The sequence below is a fragment of the Wyeomyia smithii genome, chromosome 1 (assembly GCF_029784165.1).
Source record: "Wyeomyia smithii strain HCP4-BCI-WySm-NY-G18 chromosome 1, ASM2978416v1, whole genome shotgun sequence".
NCBI lineage: Eukaryota > Metazoa > Arthropoda > Insecta > Diptera > Culicidae > Wyeomyia > Wyeomyia smithii.
The window spans coordinates 75,268,545-75,290,580 of record NC_073694.1 but is presented as its reverse complement, the minus strand read 5'-3'; the positions used below and the strand labels follow the sequence as shown (position 1 = coordinate 75,290,580).

Sequence of the window (22,036 nt, the reverse complement as noted above, 5' to 3'; positions counted from 1 at the left end):
TAAGTTTTGGTATTATCTAAACATATAAAAATGCAGTCCTGTCTGTCTGTCTGATCCATATAGGCTTGGACACTACTGCACCGATCGGCGTGAAATTTTGTATGTAGGGGTTTTAGGGGCCGAGAGAGATTACTAAGATAGTTCGAGACCCCTCCCTATTCTGGAAGGGAGTGGTCCCATACAAATGAAATACAAATTTCTACACATCTAGAGAACTAATCAAGTAAATGGAACCAAGGGAGGGGTCCCATACAAATTAAACACAAATTTAGCACAACTAGAGAACCAATCGAGCAAACACTGAATGAATGTTCTTAAAGGTGACAAATATGTCCATAGTGGTTCGACACCCACACAAATTTCTTCACATATCGAGAACTAGTACTAAATGGAACCAAATTCGGCATGTAAAAGCAAAGCCTTGGTGCTACATTCTGATTTGGAACTTGACCTTCTGTTTTTATTATACACAGACTTCGCAGCCGACTGTTTAGTGTACAAGACAATTGCGGGGCTAGCGGTACGATCCTACCTACACTAACAATCTCTCGAACTCGAACCTACGACAACTGGCTTGTTAGGCCAGCATCGTACCTCGAGACCATCTGGGCAAATTCGGCATGTAACAGCTATTAAAGCCAAAACATATTTCAATGACGGTTTGAGACCCCTTCCTCTTCTGGAATGGAGCGGTCCCATACAAATAAAACACAAACTACTCACAACGTGAGAACCAATCAAGTAAATACAACCATATACGGCAAAGATTTTTGGAAGCAAGGAAAATATTCAGGGAGGTTCGACACCCCTCCGTCTTCTGGTAGAGAGAGCTGCCGTACCAAGCAAGCGAATACAACCAAATTTGGCATGCCAATTTTTAGGGATTACAAACATGTCCAAAGTGGCTCTCTCCTTCTTCCGTAAGGGAGGGGTTCCATACAAATGAAACACAAAATTCTGCACATCTCGAGAACTAATCAAGTAAATGGAACCAAAATTGGAATGTAAAAGTTTTAAAGCCAAAAAATATTACGGTGCCTGAAAAATAGCCGAAAATAACCAAAAACTATTCAACATGGGAAGTTTCGGAATCGTAATGATGCACTGAAGCCACAAATCGGCCTCAGACATCGTTTTGAATTCTGAGATGGCGACCTTCAGTGTCTGGAAAAGAGCCGAAAATGACCAAATACCAATATAAATATAAATATTCATGATGATGACTCCCTGTTTCTGGGAAACAGTCTAAAGTGACCAAATATAAATATAGCCGTAATCGTGATTTATGATGCAAAAAAGCCTCAAATCGACTCCAGTTTCCTTTTTGAATGCTGATATAGCGACTTCGGTTTTTAAAAAACAGCCGAAAATGACCGAATACTACTCAATATGAATATTTCCAGAATCGAGGTGATTTACAGAATCTGATAAAATCACTCAATTCAAACGATTTGTCTTGACATTGATCTGTCCAATATTTGATTCGTCATGCAGTTGCAGACTATAAACAAATCGCAAGGAATCAATCAATTTGGAAAATTTAAAATTATTTTAATCTAGAAAAAAATGGGCGGGGCGAAGTTTGCCTGGTCAGCTAGTTTATTATAAGAATGTCGAAAATCGGAGTAGGTTTTATTTGATCGAAAAATATCGTGATAACGCAGTGTATGCCTATTAAAGAACCACGTGTACCGAAGTGTGTTGCCTTTTTTAACAGTACTCGGAATTCGTAATAGACATAGGGTAGCGAACGGCTTAAGCAGTGGCGCCTATTTTAATCAGTCAAAGAAAGCAGGCCTTAAACTCCTGAATTTTGATAAATATCGACAATTTCAATGATCCAAACGAAAACTTTGATTGTCTAGCTGTCTTACGAATACAGTGATCATCCGATTATATCACACCCTGATGATTTTTGGCGTGATAAAATAGGAAAAGTGATAAAATCGGGAAATTTTTAAAATTTAATTTTTTTTTTATTGAAGATGTTAAATCAATAACTAAATACGTAAAATCAGTGATTTTAATTTTTTTTGGAAAATTTATCTGTACAAACATATGAAAAAAGCTGCAGTTGTTTTTTTTAAATCGATATATCTGAATCGATAATCTGAAACAAACGATAGAGAAAAGTTGTCAAGGGATGAATTTGAGAAAACTGTCTGAGCTTTTATAGAAAATATTTTAAAAATTCAATTTGAGATCCTGTACTGAAAAAAAAATTCAAAAACAAAAAGTGACTATAAAAAATCGATCATCACTATTTTTTTAAATAGATAATTCAATTGCCTAAAACTTTTCTAAACAAACCTAAAAAAATCGATGTAAAGTTGCAAAAAAATTACAATTGAGTCTTTTATTCGTTCTTTTTGTTTGAATTGGTAAAATGAATTACTTGCTTTTTTGTAGCGCAGCACCATCAGCAAAATATAAGATGTTTTCACAACACTAAACTTTGCCGAAGACAGCATGCTGATATCTCTCACATATTGCAACCAGAACAATCTTAAGCTGTAAATAACGATTATTAATGCCTTCTCATAGAAAACTTTATGATGCTTGCAATATGTAAGAGATAGAAACATGATGTCTTCTGTAAAGTTTCTCGTTTTGAGATCACCTAATACTTTGCCTAAGACACCAAGCGTCTATCTTTATCTAATGGAAAAGTAAATATTCTATCTCTCTTTTAGTATTGATCACCCAGCTTCCTACATCGAAACATGCGTTTTCAAATATTTTGAAACTTCTCCAAACATATTATACGGTTATAATAAACATTTGTATCACTATTCAAATATTCGCATGAAAACAGCAAAATGTAACATTGTGCATCGGTTGAATTTTTGATGTAAACTACATCCAGGATGATACACAGAATTATGAAAAATATCTTAAATATTGAAAATCAGTTCACCCCGACATTTTTTCAATGAAATGTTTTATGATGATAAAATTGGGTGAAAAATGTGATAAAATCGGGGGCAAGTTCAAGTACGCCAGTGACTATAATCTCCATGTGTAAACAATTTTCTTTCAGCCTTTTTGGTTACATGCAATAATACGGTGCAGCATTTAGAACAGAATTTCAAATAAATTTATGTAAAAGCTCCATATTTATGTATCCAGTTTTTTATTTTGAATTCTTCCAGCTTTTTATGAAAAAAAATAGTTGGCATCACTGGTGATGTGCTTGCGCTTTATCATTTTGCTTCTCGTTGGAATTTTTGTATGAAAAAGTATTGACCAAATACATAAAATATTCACTACAGCAGCAAGACAGACGAGCGAAGTTCATTTTCTTTTACATAGTTATACCGCAATGAAATTAGGAAATTTTCCAAAGCTGGAAAAAAACAAACAATCGGCACTCCCCTTTGAAAAATTTGCCCAGTTGTCAGTTCATCCAACTAACGAACACGATTCTGGCGAGATGGACCAACCATGGTCTCAGCCACTGTCAAACGACACAAACAAAGGAAAAAACACGATTCGCTAGTTGGGTGGCAGTTGTGTTCCAACCAACGAATTTCGGCTGTATCAAGTATCTATCTTATTTGTGAAGAAAAAAAAAGTATCTATCTAACTCAGATGCGTGACGTCACCGTACGATAGTCTATACTATGTTTTTTTTTTAAATTTTATTCAATTTAAAATGATTTAGCATGTTAAAATAAATTTATCAAGTCTTTTCCGAAAAGATATAGAAATGGTATTGAAACATGTTTTCTACATGACGAATACCCAAACATGTTGTGATTTGGGTAAAACTAGCTGACCCGGCAAATTTTCGGGTAGTTGAACCATTGGTGGTGGCCTGACTTTACCACCTGTAACTTCTGCGTATTGCAGTATTGAAATATCCAAACTCTGGACTCAATTGTAACACAGAGCAGTTTGTTGTACCGGTCATATTGGAAAGCAGCGGGAGACCATTCCGTTCCCGAAGTTGTTTTTTTGCTTTGCTCAGAGATCTGGCTGCGAGAAGGATGGATAGATTTCAAGCATTTCAGATTTGTAATCCAATGTTTTATCTTCTAATTGAGGGGTTTCCAAACACTGTAACTGCGAAAATTTAAATTTAATTTGGTGGTCGAATGTTTAGTAGAAATAAGCGTCGTTGATTTCCGTTAAACCTTGCCTGAACCACTGAAACTCTGCCTTGATACACCCGAGTGATCACGAATTGTTGACAATTGAATTATCTTTTTCTATAATTTCATCGTTCATAAATATCAATCAATCACGTTTTGATAAATATTTTTTTGTAGGAGTTTTCAAGTTTAAGTGCTAAACAAGTCAACTTTGAATCTTTCAACGCCTTCACAGCACCCACTGTATTCTCTTATCGCCTTTACAGCTATGTTTTCTGTGGAAAATTAACTTCCCCTTAAAATGCTTCATTTTCTCGCATTTTAAGGGGAAGGGGGAAGTTAATTTTCTGCGGAAAATCAACTTCCCCTTAAAATGCTTCACTTTCTCGCTCTGCAAACAATCCTTATTCTAAGATGAATATAATTAAAGGTCGTGAATTCTTTATGAGAGAGCATGTTTCACATAAATGCGACAAGTAAAGTTTATATGTCCCTCAAATTTTTTTGGCACGGTGCATATCCCCCGTATGAAAAGTTAATGGTATTTTAGAAAAATAGACAATAGTAACACGATATTTGTTTTCTAAGCGTATAAGCGTGAGAAGTACGACGCTGTAAACTCCAAGGATTTGTTTCATGTACCGCATTTCATGGATTTCTTAATGCTCAGTTATTACGCGTTCTATGACCTAGGAATCGAACGCTCTTGGAAGATCATAGAGTACATTACATACATTAATCATGATTAATCAGATTGTTTGCTTATTTTGAATACGATATCTGGTACTTTTTTTGTATGCCAGGACGACATTGGGTATAAAAGCTAAGACGATCAGGTGATTATCTTTTGTAGTAGAAGTCTCATGTAATTTTCGGTAACGAAATTTGACAGTTAGAACCATTATTGCATTGGCAATTCATCCAGTCAATTTCCACTTAGTTTTTCAATGTTTTTTGAAGTAGAATACTTCTCTCAGGAAGTTCGGCTATATAGGGATGTGAAATGAAAATCTAAAACCGAAAAAAGTGAAAAATATGTCCAATTTCAAATGCTAATAAATCGGTTAGTATTCGATGGATTTCTTTCGTTCTTGCAGCAATAGATTGGAAAATCTTCTAAGATTCTTCCCAAAATAAGATAATTGTAATTTTATTATTTACACTATTGTACTATTGAAAATAGTCAAGCCTTGTCAAAACGAAAAATTCGACCTCTGATTGGTCGTTATATGCTTGCTTCCCAAGCACGGTCGACGATTCATATACCTTGCAATTGAAAACATGCTATTTGGCCTATATAAGAGCCTGTTTCAGCCGGAGCCGCTCATAATAGTTCTAGACAGCGACAACAGCAGTCGTCCTTCCTTAGCAGCAGCACTAGCCCTGTGGTTGGTCACCACGTCTCAGGAGCAGCGCGGTTTTTCTCAGCGTGTGTCGCCAGACAGCCATTATTCCCCCCGTGTTGGGGCAGCATGAAGATTGCCATCAGGAAATCCAATTTTGGAAATCAAAATGCCTTTTTGAAGGCAAATAAACAAGTCATTGAAAGTTAATAATTTTTGTCAACGCAAGCAAGTATTCTGTGTTGCATCCTAACAATTTAAATTTGTCGCACCCGTCTAATTTACTGAATGTGAAATAGCTTCCACAGTGCATGTTGTCCGTGTATCTTAATTCCCCCAATGTTAGAGCAGCTTAAAGGTTGTAATTAGCAACCGATTTTGAACCGCAACATGCTTTTTTCAAGGCAAATAAAAAAATAATTGATGGTTAATAATTTTCTGGCATCAACACAAGCAGACATTCTGTGCGGGATGCAATCAAATTCTGTTGTAGTTGTCTAATTTTCACTTTATTTAGTAAACCCCCCACTGTAGGGGCAGCGTAAAGGCTGCGATCAGCATAACCGACATTGAATAATAAACTGCCCTGTTAGTACGCATTCACAAAAGCAGTTAGTTCGACTATGCAGAGCTAATATGAAGTCGATTCAATCAATCAGCATAAACAGAATTTCGTCGTCTCCCAGCTGCCAAGTTGCAACATGATGCAACACGCAACAGCGAGCAAACGAAATCGCTTGATGTTACAAACCGCAATAAGATACGGGTTAAAACCGTTGCGTGTGTGAGAGCACCATCGGTGTTTATTCGCTGGATACACTATCTACTGAACGCAATAATCTGCTTACATGCGACACGGGGACAGGAACATTTTCTTCAACCAAGCTGCACAACACGAAACAAAACATGTTATTTTGTTGCTTCAATGAGAGTGCTATCGGTCCGGCTCGACAAGAAATCATTTTTGTGCATCCGTGCTACGAAACTGAGGAAAAACTTTAGAAACTGAAAAAAGAGGTGGAGCTTATCAAATGATCGCTCTGAGCCGGAATGAAGTCACACATATTTTTCAAGTTATATCATTCCACCACGTACGTAAAATAATTCATTCCTATTTTCATCCCTATATAAGAGCCTGTTTTAGTCGAAGCCGCTCATAGTAGTTCTGAACAGCGACGACAGCAGTCCTCCCTTAGCAGCAGCGGGAGCGAGCAGTGAGTACCATCGATAGGGGATAGCGGCCACAACTGTGGCATGGCTGCGAATAAGCGTAGCAGTTTCAGCGGATCTCACCATCGATAGCAGCCAGCAGATGCAGGTACAGCGGATACCAATGGCGGCCACAACTGTGGCATGGCTACGGATAGCGTTGCAGTTGCTCAGCAGTTGGGCCAGCGTATAGCGGCCACAACTGTGGCATGGCTATGCATAGCGTAGCTGTTGCAGCGGGTATATCAGCATCGATAGTAGCAGGGTCAGCTGATGCAACGACACTCCCTCCACTAAAATGCTGTTCCAGTGTGGTAGCGGGAAGCATCAGCAGCAGGCTTGCATGAAGTGAATACATCAGCCAGCAACTTCCTTTAAGGCCTCTGCCATAGTAGACGCGAAAAGCGGCGCGAACCGATTCGCTCGGCCGTAGGTTGATGTACAGCTCTACTGATGGCTGTACATTAACCTACAGCTGAGCGAATCGGTTCGCGTCGCTTTTCGCGTCTATTATGGCAGAGGCCTAATGGAAAAGTTGTATCAGTTTGTTCATTATTGTCGGTAATATTACAGAGATGCGATTGCGTAAATCAGATTTTGAATTGAACAATTGTTCTTTTGAGAACAAATAACACACTTATTTGAAGAGTTAATAGCTTTTGGTACCAATAGCAGTATAGTGACAGCCTCAGCGGTAGATGCAGATGCAGCCGGTACTTCCCTGAGGCCGATGTAAAGGTGAATGGGAGCAGCACGGCGAAACAGTTCGGGTTATGCTTAGACGCGCGTCATTTTTCGTTGTTGATATTCCCCACATGAAACGACGCGCTTTCGTATGATAGCGGTGGTATTAGCGGTAGATGCATTTGCCAACACTTCCTCCAGTAAAGCCGTGTCTAGTTTTCAATGTGAAAACACCTTTCTTATTGTGTTGACCGTGCGCCTTAGTCCTCACTATCAAGGTAACACAGAGATGTAAGATAAACACTACATCCTATGATAAATTGAACAATTGTTCTTATAAGGACAACAAATGAATTAATGAAGATTTAATTTTGAATTAGAATACTTCTCTCAGGAAGTTCGGCTACATAGGGATGTAAAATGTAAATCTAAAACTGAAAAAAGTGAGAGAAATTTCAAATGCTAATAAATCGGTTAGTTTTCGATGGATTTCCTTCGTTTTTGCAGCAATCGATTAGAAAATCTTCTAAGATTCCTACCAAATGCATGAAATTTCAATTTTATCATTCGAACTATTGTACTATTGAAAACTCTTAAGCCTTGTCAAAACACAAAATTCGACCTCTGATTGGTCGTTATACCGCGCTTTCCCAAGCACTTTCGGCAGAGTTATGGACCTAGTAAATTGGGAATGCATCATTTGGCCTATATAAGAGCTTCATCAGATAATAAACAAACATTTCATCGGATATTAAATTGAACAACTGAAATTTGAAGAACACAAATGATTATTTGAAGAGTTAATATTTTCTCGTTTTGCGCTATAATCCAAAGTTAATTATCTTCATCTACATGCATACTCTGACTATAATTACGTGTTTGCGTCGCTTAGTGTTTGGCTACGGTCATGCAAAACGCAAATAACGGCGCGATGCGATTCGGCAAGACGAAATCTGTTGAAATGTATAGCTCTACTTCGCCTTAAAAAGAGCTGTACATTTCACCGCGGTAAGGCGAATCGCATCGCGCCGGCATTCGCGTTCTGCATAACCGTAGCCTTTGTTCCGTTCCCGTTTAATGATGTCGTAATAAATGTGCATATTACAATTCGGCAGCACTTCAACTTCTCATTTGCACAAAATTTTAAAATATTCAATGAACTTCATTCAAAATATCAGACAAAAAGAAATTACAATATTGCCAATGAACGGTCAACGTTTATTTACTAGAAAAAATGACTGACACGCAAGCAGCCAGGTTATCTTTCTTGTAAAAGTATTCTACTTCAACCTCGCGGTCGTGGCTTTGCATACAACCTTCTTGTGATTTTTGAACCTAATCTATCAGGGGCGGGTAACGCAGGATGCTAAGTCAATCACAACTCTGTCAATATATATTACACAATTACATAAGTTTTCACCCAAAAAGAATTATTTTCATACCGGCAGCAATTGCAAAGTCCTAAACACAATGGATACATTGCGGCTGCGTTTGCGGCAATTTGACAGTTAGCCCATAAATTTTCTGTGAAATTAACGTCAACGCAACGCAACGTATCAATTGTGCTTGGGTCTTAACAAAAGAACGACTGCGTAAAATAAAGACCATCTGTTGACTACTTTGATTGTGAAGGATGAATGAAATTTGAGCAGCTCAGAAGCAGTGACGAGCGCGACTATGTTATGTAATAAATACATATCCAACTCAACCAGGTTTGGGACTGCGATACCTTTTGAGTCCTTCCTTAACCTCCCAGCAGGTTTCAAGATACTATATTGGCCTTACAAGCCAGTTGTCATATGCTCGAATCCCGTCTCTATAATGATTGTTAGGGTTACTAGGATCATAGCGCTTGCCGCGCAATTGACCTGTACACTTACAGTTTGCTACGAAGTCTGTGTATAATAAACAGAAGGTCAAAATCCGATAGCGTATTATAGCACCATCAAAAAAAAAAACTTTTGAAACTAACAATACAGCTAAGACATATTTCTCACATAGGGTAATAAATAACTGTTCTGTAGTTCTACTAAAACTACACACCGCAAAGTTACTACATATAGCAATAATAATCCTCACGTGTACATCACTATAGACCGTTCCGATAATTATAAATACACTTACGATCGACCGTCATTTCAAATAACGTGCAGTATTCAACCAAACGTTGGCTGCGTCCAGTTGATTACATCCAAAAGAAACAGATGCTGTCATTTTTTCTAACATTAAGTGCGAAATTTTGAAAATGCGTGGCCTTTCTCCCGAGCAAAGAAAGCGAATTGTGCACAAATGGGGCACCGTGAGTGGTCTTTCTATAAGAAAATTAGCCAGAGAAGAAGGTATAAGTGTCGGAGCAGTTCAAACCGCATTGCGGAAGTATTGTGAAGAGTGCACATTTACTGATGCCCCAAGACGTGGTAGAAAACCCGGGCCTGTTGATCCCACAATGGACAAAAAGGTTAAGGAATACTACAAGCGGCAACCTTCAGTATCAGTACGAGATGTGGCGAGAAAGCTGGGAACCTCGGCGAGTAACGTTATGCGTGCCAAGGGAAGAATGGGTCTGCAGACCCGTCGGAAGCAGAAGCAGCCAAAACGAAATCCAAAACATGCTGAATCTGTGAAACCGAGAGCTCGGAAGCTTTATGCCAAACTTCTGACCAAAAAATGGGGTGTGTTATCATGGATGACGAAACCTACATAAAACTGGACTATGAGACTCTGCCAGGACCGCAATTTAATACATCACCGAAGGGCAAGGATGTCCCTGGACCAGTGAAAGCCATTTACACCGAAAAATTCGGCAAAAAGGTAATGGTTTGGCAGGCCATTTGTGAATGTGGGAAAATATCTCGTCCATTCATTACGAATGACACAATGAATGGTAAAATTTACGTGAAAGAGTGTTTGCAGAAAAGGTTGTTACCCATGGTTTAGCAGCATAACAATCCTTTAATCTTTTGGCCCGATCTCGCTTCCTGCCATTACTCTAAGGATGCACTAGGGTGGTATAAAACAAATAATGTCACATGTGTCCCAAAGGAGATGAATCCTCCAAACTGCCCTGAAATTCGCCCTATTGAAACTTTTTGGGCTTTGACCAAGGCCAAGCTAAGGAAATATGTCAAACCAGCGGACAATGTTGAAAAATTTAAAAAAGATTGGTTTAAAGTGGTAAAAATGGTCGGAGAACACACTGTGCAAAAGCATATGAGTAGTGTTAAGAGAAAAGTTAGAGAACTCGCGTATCCTACGAAAAATAATCCCAACTTGAATTAAAACTGGAAAGAAAACAGTTATTATTTTTATTTCAGAATAAAATGACCCGAAAAATCCTGTATTTTTTGTTTTATTCAAGATCAAATACATCTTTATCATTTTCGAAACAGTCTATACAACCTCATACTCGGTAGAATAGCATGGATACACCGTATGTTTTTAACTTGCGGCGGACGATCAATTGATTCTTCGATTTTGGAGTTCGTTTCCTGTCTACTTTGGTAAACTAGCACGATTTGTGTAAAACATAAAACAGCCAACTAATCGTTAATATACAACTTTAAGTTTGAGTAACACGTTTTCTGCTCTGTACCCAAGTGAAACACGTCAACGCTACAGTTCCGCAGTCCTCTGATCACATTATTTCGCATCGGAGAAGAACCGCGCGGAAGTCATTTTGTACATTGTCATTGTCTAGTTTCAATAGATTATTAGCATACACCGTCCAGTAACCAATGACTCGTGTATGTTATTTGTCGTTAACACTGATACTTGACTTAAGCTTTTTTAAAGTATGTATTAGTCCATTTCATTGCCTGTTTTTTTTTTTCATTTATTAGTGCGAGATCCTTTCAGTTAAATTGTATTCATTTAGTCGTCTAAAGAGTCGTCAGAGAGAGAGAGAGAGAGAGAGAGAGAGAAAGAGAACCGACAGACAGTATGTAAAACTTGTGAGGATTACAACTTTCCATAACTATTTTGGACATTGAAACTGTTATTGGTATACCGACAGATAAGAAAATTGCTCAAACGAATATTACCTTGAATGCATAGTAACAGTTTTGTCATTGTCATTTTGAATATTAAAAGAGAAGGATTCTTCTGAGATTCAAACTCAGAGGTTATATACGTATGCGCTCAGTAATGATTTTTTTTTTACAATTTCAGTACATTGTTGTCCATTTTTACAAATATACAATGTTGCACTTAATATAATCACTTAACTTAATCAATTTTGGGAAGAAAAGAGCTTTCTATTTAAGTATGCCATAGTTTTATAGTAGAATTACGTTGATTTCCGTCTACCGTATATAGTTCGTAATTGTAGAGATTTAATAATTACTGGAAGAGCTTTGGAACTGACGTATTTTATTGTTTATGAGTGAATGGAATTTTACAGATGTTGGTGCCGAAATTAAAAAAAAAAATCACCTCAAATAGACCATTTTTGGTTTCCAGGTGAAAAGTGTAGCATCTGAAAAGCCTAATATTTTATAACGAAACATCATCTCCAGAGATATTCTAGCAAATCATCAAATAGAACGATGAAAATCAAATCACTGCACAGTGTTCTAAACTTGAAAAATCCTGATCGTTTTAAATTTGGCCGATAGTAGCAAACCGGACTGTATGCATTTGAAAGTTTGTCAAAAAATCTGCATTACTCGAAAGAGTTCAACTGTTTCTAGTTGTATCCAACCGAGTACTGAATGAAAGGAAAACACCACTCAAAATGAGTTTTTTGTCCATAACTTTTTCTGTAATCGTCGAAACAATTCAAGATGTTCTAAGATTTTGTTCATTCTGCTAAACCTCGCATTTTTGTAGAATATATTGATTTGATATTTTCATTGTTGTAGAAATAATTCTAGTTTTTGTTGCTGAAAATAGCCATATTTTGATGTTCACGTGTTTCTCGTATAATATTGTTCAATACTTCCTGCGCTTCTCCCGAGAGCTGTCCTATCGGAACCAAAAATTGGTCAGCAATCTGTGCACCGTGAATTAGTATTTTGTGTACTGACGCAGGTAGATAGTACCATGGAATAAACTCCACTATTTTTCGCGCCGTGTCGATGCAATATCTATCGATTTTTTCTGTGTTCAACTTTCTACCAGAAACAACAGCTTGAAGGATGGCTCCACAATGCTTCAGTACATTTATATCAAGTCCTGCGGAAAAAATAACGGATTATAAATGCAAGCAAATAATATGCAATCTTCGGAGAAATATGGACTCGAAATATGGCTATTTTCAGCAAAAACTAGAAATGCCTTTACAACTAATGAAAATATCAAACCAATATATTCTACAAAAATGCGAGGTTTAGCAGAACGAACAAAATCTTAGAACATCTTGAATTGTTTCGACGATTACAGAAAAAGTTAATGACAAAAAACTCATTTTGAGGGGTGTTATCCTTTCATTCAGTACTCGGTTGTATACAACTAGAAACAGTTGAACTCTTTTGAGTAATGCAGTTCTTTTGACAAACTTTCAAATGCATACAGTCCGGTTGGCTACTATCTGCAACCTTCGGAGAAATATGAACTCAAAATATGACTATTTCCAGCAAAAAACTAGAAATATCTTTACAACAAATAAAAACATCAAACCAATATATTCTACAAAAAGGCGAGGATTAGCAGATTGAACCAAATCTTAGAACATCTTGAATTGTTTCGATGATTACTGAAAAAGTTATGGACGAAAAACTAATTTTGAGGAGTGTGCCTCGTAAAACTCTATTTCGTCATATCAGACGTACAGATAGAAGGTTACAGTGTCCAGCAATTCTTTTTCTTATAGATTTTCCTACAACATTGCTGAAGACAGCAATCTGATATTTTGAAAATTAGAAAAAATGGTTTTTATCTCACTACTAGGGGGATTGATTAAAAAACCGAAAACGCCAAAAGAAAGGCCTTGTTATATGGAATAAACTTGCTGAAGACACTGGGTACATAAAATCAATATTTCACAGTCAAATCTAAAACGATCACGATTTTTCGAGTTTGTACTTCTGTGCACTGGTGTTATTTTATATATAAAGGGGCACACTTGAACGATGTAGCATTTTTCACGATTTTAACATATCCCTCGTAGCTTTTTGTCACAACCTTAAAAGTAACTCTGGTACCCCGTCGAGTACATAACGGTGTACCGTTCATGTTGATCAAAATAAGGTTGCAAAAAAGGTTGAAGATTTAGTATAAGCTATAATGTATATTCATGGAAACCATTTCAAATACTTTTCAGCTGATATCAACACCTATTTCATAGACAATAGAAATTCATAAAACATTTATCTGCAAATGATAGGTAGGTATGTACATGTAGATTTCGAGTGAAGATTTTGGATTGATCAAAGTAGACCATAGCTTACAGCTCAATGCGTACTTCTTTAAGAAAATAACGGCAAATAGACTCTTAAGTTCAAGGGATTTGATAATTCTTGGATGTGACGTAATTAGCGATTTGTGCCTAACATGGATTATACAAAGCTTTTGCAGCAGCATATAAATTCAAAGGAATGAGAACAGTTATCATCTGGCATCGCTGCCCATGAAACGGAACATCACCTAAATTGTTGCACATTGTCACCACCTCTACCCCCTCGAGCGCAGATAATTCGCTGAATTTGACAGGCATTCCGAATGATTCATTTTGATCGGTTATTTCGATTTTTTAACGGAGCATTTTTTAACCCCTGAAATGCAAATTTTAACATTACCTACCCCTTTAACTTCTGCTAGCAATCGAATATCGGAAATAAGGATGAAACAGTTTCCGGTTCCACAAAACCATCTAAGTTTTGCAATTATTTTATTTACTTCAATCTTGCTACAGACTCACTTCGCTTTATTTTAATCACGTCAGTAACCTTTCCCCGTTGAAAAGATTGTGTTTAATTTTTTTTCCTATGCTCAAGGAAAATTTACAGAATTCAGCAGCAGGTAGAACGAACGAAGGAACTTTCGACTGATTTTCAAGATAGAATTGAATATTGTAAGAAGAGCCACAAAATTGCTTCCTTCTCTGGATATTCACACTAATTTTTCGTCAGTCAGCCGACAGGACACTTTCTAAACAATAACCGTAATATTCACTACCTCGGCAAGTTAGTTACACCACTTAAGAGCTTTTTCACACTTGGTAGAATAGGAAAATACTCTTTAATTCACTTCACTGAACTGAACACTCGCTTAAAACTACCTACTCGGCCATTTTTGAAAAAACGAATGAGGAAAATCTATGCATGAATGTGCGTGTCAGCACAACCAGCAGCGCGGAGAAGCACAGCGACGAGCGAACAGAAACTGAACTCCGTCTCCTGTCACGATTGGGATAGGAGTAGAACTCACATCAGACTAACGTAGAGCGAAAGAGACAAACCGAGAAGAAGATCACTCACATACTAGTATGCAACTGCAACGCCATACATTTTTGATAAAACGGTGTTTGTAGAAGAACATAAATGTGTTGAATATGACAGCCGCTTATTCGCAGCAGCTTCAATAAAACTAAAGATGTCAAAAGTAGCGTTTTCAATGAAAACAAGGGGTATACAAGTCTGACACGAAACAAAATTTGTCAATCTCTGCGTTTTCGTTAAATTTGCAATGAGGGGCTCTTAGCATTAGTGGTACCCAAAGTATATTCAAAAGTAAAAGGCGCTATTATATTGGTAGGAAAAAGACGTAAGTAAAAAATTGGTATAAAGGGTTTTTAAATTGCATACAAAATGATTGCATCACTAATATGGTTATGTTTGTGAGACAACTGAAAAAGTACTAAACCGTTGTACTTAATAAATATATACTCTGAGCTTTATCCACAAAACCGAAAATCGAACAGACAAGCAGCGTCAACACTGGCTTTTTATCCAAAAATTTCATCACAACACATGCGCTACCAATTTTTCACTTGTAATTAGAACTACATTGTTGGTTTATGAAGTGAATACACAAAATGATGCTTCGATATTTATTTGGTTCACATCCCGGTGGCATCGGCCATATTTCCCTAAGGGGAGACAACTGGGTATAGATTTGCATCCACTTTGGTAACCACTCGCTGATTAGTTGAAATTGAAAACCCCGAGTGCATTAAAACTTATCATCAGGCTTGCTGGCAGTGTTGCTAAACAACATTGTTCGTTGTTTTGATTTATGTTTTTTAATTATGTCACCTGTTATAGTCTGAAATACTTTCAAGTGAACATTAAAAAAAGTACAAATACGGGCGTAGTAAGAGATCCGACTTGGATCATCACTTATATCAATTACCAGAAGATCCAAAAGTGCGCAAGGAGTTATTACGGTTTTGCGTGAAGCATAAGAACAGTATACCGCTGCTCAATGTCGGGAGTAAATAGTGTAGTGTGAGCTTATTTCTACCTTTGAATCCGTTCTGGATTAAGTTTAGAACATACCTGTTGAGGCATATTACTTGTGCGGAGAGTACAATTCAGATGGGTCAATGAATGAATCATAACACTTTAGATTTTAAGTATATTAAAGATGCAGATTCTCCGGTAACCCTCAGACGGTCAAACTATCGCATGCAGGAGGAACTGTGCATAATGATGATAAGAAGCATTAAAAACATTCAAGTATTTTCCGAGTGAATGGCATCACTTAGGAAAAATACGACAGGGATCATCGAGGTGGATGAGGAAGAAGAGTAAGAAGCCAGATGTCGCCCCTAAAGCCTGTATCAGACTAACCGTTGCAGCCACGGGGATGGCATCGCTGTCAGCTACCATACATTTGACGCGTTACCAACATCACTGGCACTGGCACCCGAAAAATGGTCAGTTTACCCTTATTTAATGTCGATTCGGGCAAACGGGTTAAATGTTGACTGCAATTATTGATAGCATATCAGACAGTTTTGAGCAATTTCTCAAGGTTTTTACATGGTATGTGATATTCTAAGTGATATTTAGTTTATTAATTGTGCCCCAAAACAAAGTGAAGCAAACTGTGACAGCAGAGAAAGTAGTTTTGGGATAAACGGTACAGAAATAGATGTTCGTAACGCTTGAAGGCTACCATAGCATTCCCTTGGTTGCAGCGTCAACCGCTACCGTTCCGTTCTTTTTCGACCAATCAGAACACAGCGGTCGACCGTCGCTTGTTGTTGTTGCAAAAAATAGAATTATTTCTATTTTTGCCGCCAACCGTTCCCAACGGTTGGCGACTGCTGTCATTGTCATGGCGAAGGCAAACGTGCCTCTTCACACCTACACAAATTCACATTTAGAGACATGTCAAATAAAAATGTGTGCTTCTCTTTTTGGCACACACGACAGTCAGTCAAAACATTGATAGCACCGGCAATGCTGGTTGGCGATGTCAATTTTCGACCAACGCATACTGACAAAAATGAACCCAAATTCCCACTAATTAAAAGCCGTTGGACTGGATACCTTAAATATAGCATTTCTTATGTAGAATTGGCAAATAAATCGATAGGTGATATTTTCATTCTGTGCAGGGCACGGGAAAGAGTCTATATTTCCCAAAATACTCAAAAATAGGGTGAAAAGAGGCGAAAAAGACCAGTTCCCGTGCCCTGTCCACAATGAAACCATCGCTAATCAATTTGTTGACCAATTTTAAATAAGAAATGCTACAGGGTGGCCACTCAATCGGGAAAACGGGAAATGCGGGAAAAAGTCGGAAATTGAATTACATCGGGGAAAATGCGGGAAAAAGCCGGGAATTTTTTTATTTAATCGGGATTTTGTTACCAAGATTTTTTCAAAGTATTTCGTATGATGCAATTACAAATGATGGAGAAGTTGGAAGTGCAGGACTGCAAGTTGGTCCTTAAAAAGTCACATTTTTCTTGAGCTGTCAATTTTTTAACCAAAAAATCACTAAACTTACTTTTTTGACCCGCTGACCAGCTGACTACTTTAATCAGCCCTGCTTTTCAAATGAAATAAATGTTGACACCAAATGTCTTAGAATAGCATAAAACGTCGAAATCTGGTGTTATCTAAAAAATTGAATGGACTCTGTGGGACTTCGAGCGCGAATTGGAACCGGGGTCAAAAACCGGTCCGGAGTCTGGGAATTGAAGTTGCCAGTTTATCGAGAAAACGTTTTTAGTGAGAGAATCAATCATAAATTCTCATATGTACAATAGAAACTGTTTCATTTTCTAAGAGCAATGCAAAATAAGTTTCACTGTACAATTTCAATAACATTACTAGTTATTAGTAGTTATTTGAAGTTATCCTCAAGCTAAAATAAGTGGCACACAGTTCTGATTCTCCAGTTTTTCAAATAGATTTTTATTTCAGCTAGTCTCTTTGAAGAAATATTTGGCGAACTCTAGCGAAACTAGCTACCATTTCCGCTTAGAAACTCAGTGCTGGTGAAATTTTGGGTTAGGGACGAACTTGCTTTGCGGAGCAGTTAATTGAAAAAACATTACAAACTTGCCACAAAACAGAGCAAACATCATTACTTTTGTACATATTTCAAATTCGTATTTTTCTGTGAATTACTCAATTTGACTGTAAAAAAAAAACTATTTTTGATGTAAATACAATCAGAAATGTTCTTAGAAAACAGCATAATCGTTTGCGAGGTTTTTCAAGAAAACATTTTATTTATTTTATTTGTGTTTTATTAGCATACGACTTCTTATATGCTTTTTGTTTTGCAACTGATCTTAGGGTACGATGCTGGCCTAACTAGTCAGTCGTCGTAGGTTCGTGTCTCGGCTCGAGAGAGACTGTTACTGTCTGCAAGATCGTAGCGCTAGCCTTGCAATCGCCCCGTGCACTAAACAGTTGGCAGCTAAATCTGTGACCAATAAACAAAAATACTTTAATTATTCCAAAAGCCAAAATAATTAGCTTGATTGGTGTGATGTTTCCGGCTAAGCTGTAGACGGTAGTTCTATTTAATAAATTGATTGAATATCTCAAAAAGCTTATTTTTTTATTTCTAAGTTGCCAAATGTTACAACGTTGATTATTTGAACACGGGAGAAGTTAAAATTTCTGAAGATATTTTTTTCGAAACCAGAACGATTTGTTTGTTTGGTGCGATGTTTTCGGCAAAGTTGTTGGCAGTAGTTGAGTATTAAAAATATTCTAAAACAAACATTTCAAAGAGCTGATTTTTGAAAAATATTATTATATTTTTTAAAAACTGCACAATGTAAACTGAACAATGATGATCATGGAGAAATAAAAACTCAAAATTCTTTAGAAAAAATCCTAACAAAAAGGATTTGGGTAATTTCCAAGTAACATTTTTTTCTTCAAAAATTTGAAGGAAATTAAAAATAAATTTGTTTCCTTTTCAAAGGTTTCTGCAAAACATGTTCGTGCAGTAAAAGACTTTTAATTTGAAAAATAACAATTTAAGATCTTTTTTCAGCTCAAAAAGTTGTGAATTCACTTTTGAAAGTTTTGAATCTATGTAACGTGTGATAAACGAAATACAGTTAAATTGCAGTATTTTCCTGAACGTAAAATAACATTATCTTTAATTTGAAAAAAAAAAAAAACGCATAATGTCACAAGTTTTGTTCCCTAAATACTCAATTCAATCAAAATATTTTTTACTCTTAGGTTAAGTAGTTTTATGTTCACCCTTAACTTCCCATGACTTTTTCCGATGATTTGAACGAAAAAAAAAAAAAATACGCGAAGTTCTGTTTTGTTTGTTGTTGTTCCCCTAATAGGTTGTTATGCCGTTGATTACGCTAGTCGTCAAAAGAGAAAAAGTATGCGGTCCTTAAGCTCAAAATAGTTGCCATAGAAAGATTATAGCTTTTTAACCATTCATATGAATTTTGGAGCCCCTAGTGTATGCAGAAGTGCGTCAAAGTCTCATTTAATAATAATCTCAATCATCTCAGTTTGTCTGTTTGAGCTCTAATGCCAAACCTGTGTTTACCAGTGCTATTTACTGCGTTCCATATTGAAAAATACTAGGTGTTTCCTGACTTTATTAGAAATGAGAGGCTTAATAACATAATTGTAAAATATCCCAGTCAACATTTTCATACGTATAATAATGTTTTGATTCCAATATCCGCACCCATATATATCATACAAACTCGAATTTGATGCGCAAAACAGCATATACCTACTATTTTGGAGGCGATACCCGATCAGTCAAAAATACCAGGATTATAACAAATCTTGATATTATGTTACGAACTTTTGGTATCAATTTGTGATCTAAACTTGGTCTCGTTTATAGTTAAAATATCAAATTTTCTATCAAAATTATTAATTATTACAAATTATAGCAAGTTTTGTAAGGTTTTTGGCAGAAAAAGATCAGAATCAGAATGTACAATATTTTGTTAATTTAATAACAAATTTTGTTATAAATATGCTTTAAAAAACACATTTTCGAACATTCAAGTGCATGATGAACTGAATTTGATATAATTGTGTACTTTTTATCATTCCGGCATAACAAGAATATTACAGGCTTTGTTATTTCTATCAGGTTTAGATATGTTTTCGTTACCAGTTTGTTATAATCGTTTGATCGGGTATACGTACCTACTGAGAAATATTGGTATGCAATTCATTGATATACGTATTTATATACGATAATATCCGATTGAAAGTGATTTGATTTACACTGTCTTACAACTTTAAGCCTACAATCGTAAATCGGTAAGACTCCACCATGATACACCATTAAAGATGAATTTCTGCACGTAATAATAAGCGTTGTATACGATTTCGACTCCGTTGAGATATATTTGCGTTAATTTTCATACATCGATATACGACTTGTGGTTGACTGGGATGTAGATGAACTATGTGACACGCCATATTTAAATTTAGTCAGAGTTTATTTTTACTAACACATTAACTTTATTACCCATTTCCAATATGGAAGTTTGATTAAACACGGATGGAATCACAGCGCCATTAACTACAATCAGTTCCTCTGGTCGAAAATGTTTAGTGCCAATTCGTGCTTTAAATATTTTACTTTCTTTATATTCTGTTTATAAAATATTTTCATTGTATAAATCCAAAGATAGTTTATTTTTTCGCTTATTTTTCGTCGGTCTAGTTCCGCCACTGTTGTGCCAATCACCGAAACCCGGGGAGGCAACTCTACAAATTTACGATATGTTGAATAACGGACCGGCGTTAACGGCTTTACTTATTTTGTTTTGTTTTGTTTTTTTTTTTTTATAATATCTAAATCTCATGTATAGTATCGACACGTAAACCCGGAATGACTGGGCTCAAACTCATTTGTGCAGCTGTCAGATAAAGGTGTATGAGGAGAGAACAAGGTGTGATGCCATGGAGGTGGATTTTACAAAATAGATTTTACCACCTCCCTGACACCGTAATCCTATTACCTATGGTTTGACAGTACCCTCATTATGACGAACCCCTCGATGCTGAGCCCCAAACAACAATGGCCGCGAAGGGAAGACAGCTGATGTGCTCTTCACTCCTGTTCAGTGTTGCCTAATCTGCGGACATCGCTGTTCATAGCAGTGTGAAGCGCAGTATTGTAACATGCCATTTCATTCCCTCATATGCAAGTGCGCAGGCTACGAACGTGTCAGGGAGGTGGATTTTACCACCTCTATGGTATCGTGCCATGTTCCACGGGCTAACATCTTAACATATGTGTAAACGACAGGGGAATGGCAACATGCTATCTCTTTCTATGTTGAATGAGTGAAGAGTCTTCCCGACTAAAGTGAAAAGTATATGGAAGTTTTGCTGGGCGCCTGCCTCGGGGCTTTATTTTTAAATAAAGCCCCGATATGTTGGCTACTGTCAAACGTGTAGAGTTTAGATAGGGCTGCCATTCCCTTGGTAAACGAGATAGCATATCACCCCTCCTTTTCATAAAAGTTTGTATGACAGCTGACAGCAGCAGGATGACCACTCAAAACCCGGAGTTAAATTCCCGGTCTTTTCCCGGTTCCAAACAATTCTAGTTTTTTTCCCGGTGGCCACCCTGCAGCGAGCACAAATGAGAGATGAATATTCATTGTCATTCACTGTTACTCGGTATAGGAATGCCAACCCGAATAAAGTACAAATGGATAATGTTTTTAATTGTTACCTAAAAAAACGTGATACTTTTACAGTTTACTTGCAAATGGCTTTTGTCATTATCATGTTCAAACCTGGAAAGATAGTCTGCGTCAATTTGACTCCACGCTTGCAGCAATATTACCCATTTTTTCTTACCGTGCGTCGGTTTTTTATCGGTCTTTCTTGATCAGTAAAGAAATATTCAAACCTAAGTGCTGGTGTTGTGTTAGTTATTCATAAATGTGTTAAACACTGTCATGACCGTTTATCGATGATTTATGAAAAAAAAACTTACATTTTGAATCATTTAAAAGTCGGGAGTCATTTTGACGCATGATTATCCTTTTATGCATATCAAAATATGATTAAAAAAAATAAAAAATACCTGGAAAATTGCTATTAAGATACATAACAACCCCCCTTTTTCATAGTAAAAACGGCAAAACAATGTTTTTTGTTGTTCTGGACAATGATATTCAATGTAAAATTGATGTATTTTCAACGAAAAACATGACTAAATTATGGTATAACCACAGACAGACGTCCAAGCAAGAACAAGATTGATCAAAATTTCCGTGTTAATTTTCAAAGTAAATTGCGCTATAAATCACTTGTACACTAGCACCGCCTGGTGACCTTA

At 36.8% G+C, this 22,036-nt stretch overlaps 1 protein-coding gene across 4 annotated transcripts in view; it reads right to left on the bottom strand.

The window, feature by feature from the left end:
- Window positions 1–22,036, bottom strand: part of LOC129717973 (TATA-box-binding protein-like) — a 91,569-nt gene that overhangs the window by 11,505 nt on the left and 58,028 nt on the right. Inside the window, exon 1 of one of the 4 annotated variants that reach the window (XM_055668297.1) lies at window positions 14,069–14,672. The exons of 1 other annotated variant lie outside the window; for it this stretch is intronic. The gene's annotated coding sequence lies outside the window, so the exon portion shown is untranslated. Of the gene's footprint in view, window positions 1–14,068; window positions 14,673–22,036 lie in introns of those variants that run through there. 2 more of the 4 variants (XM_055668298.1, XM_055668300.1) reach the window with 2 other exon arrangements.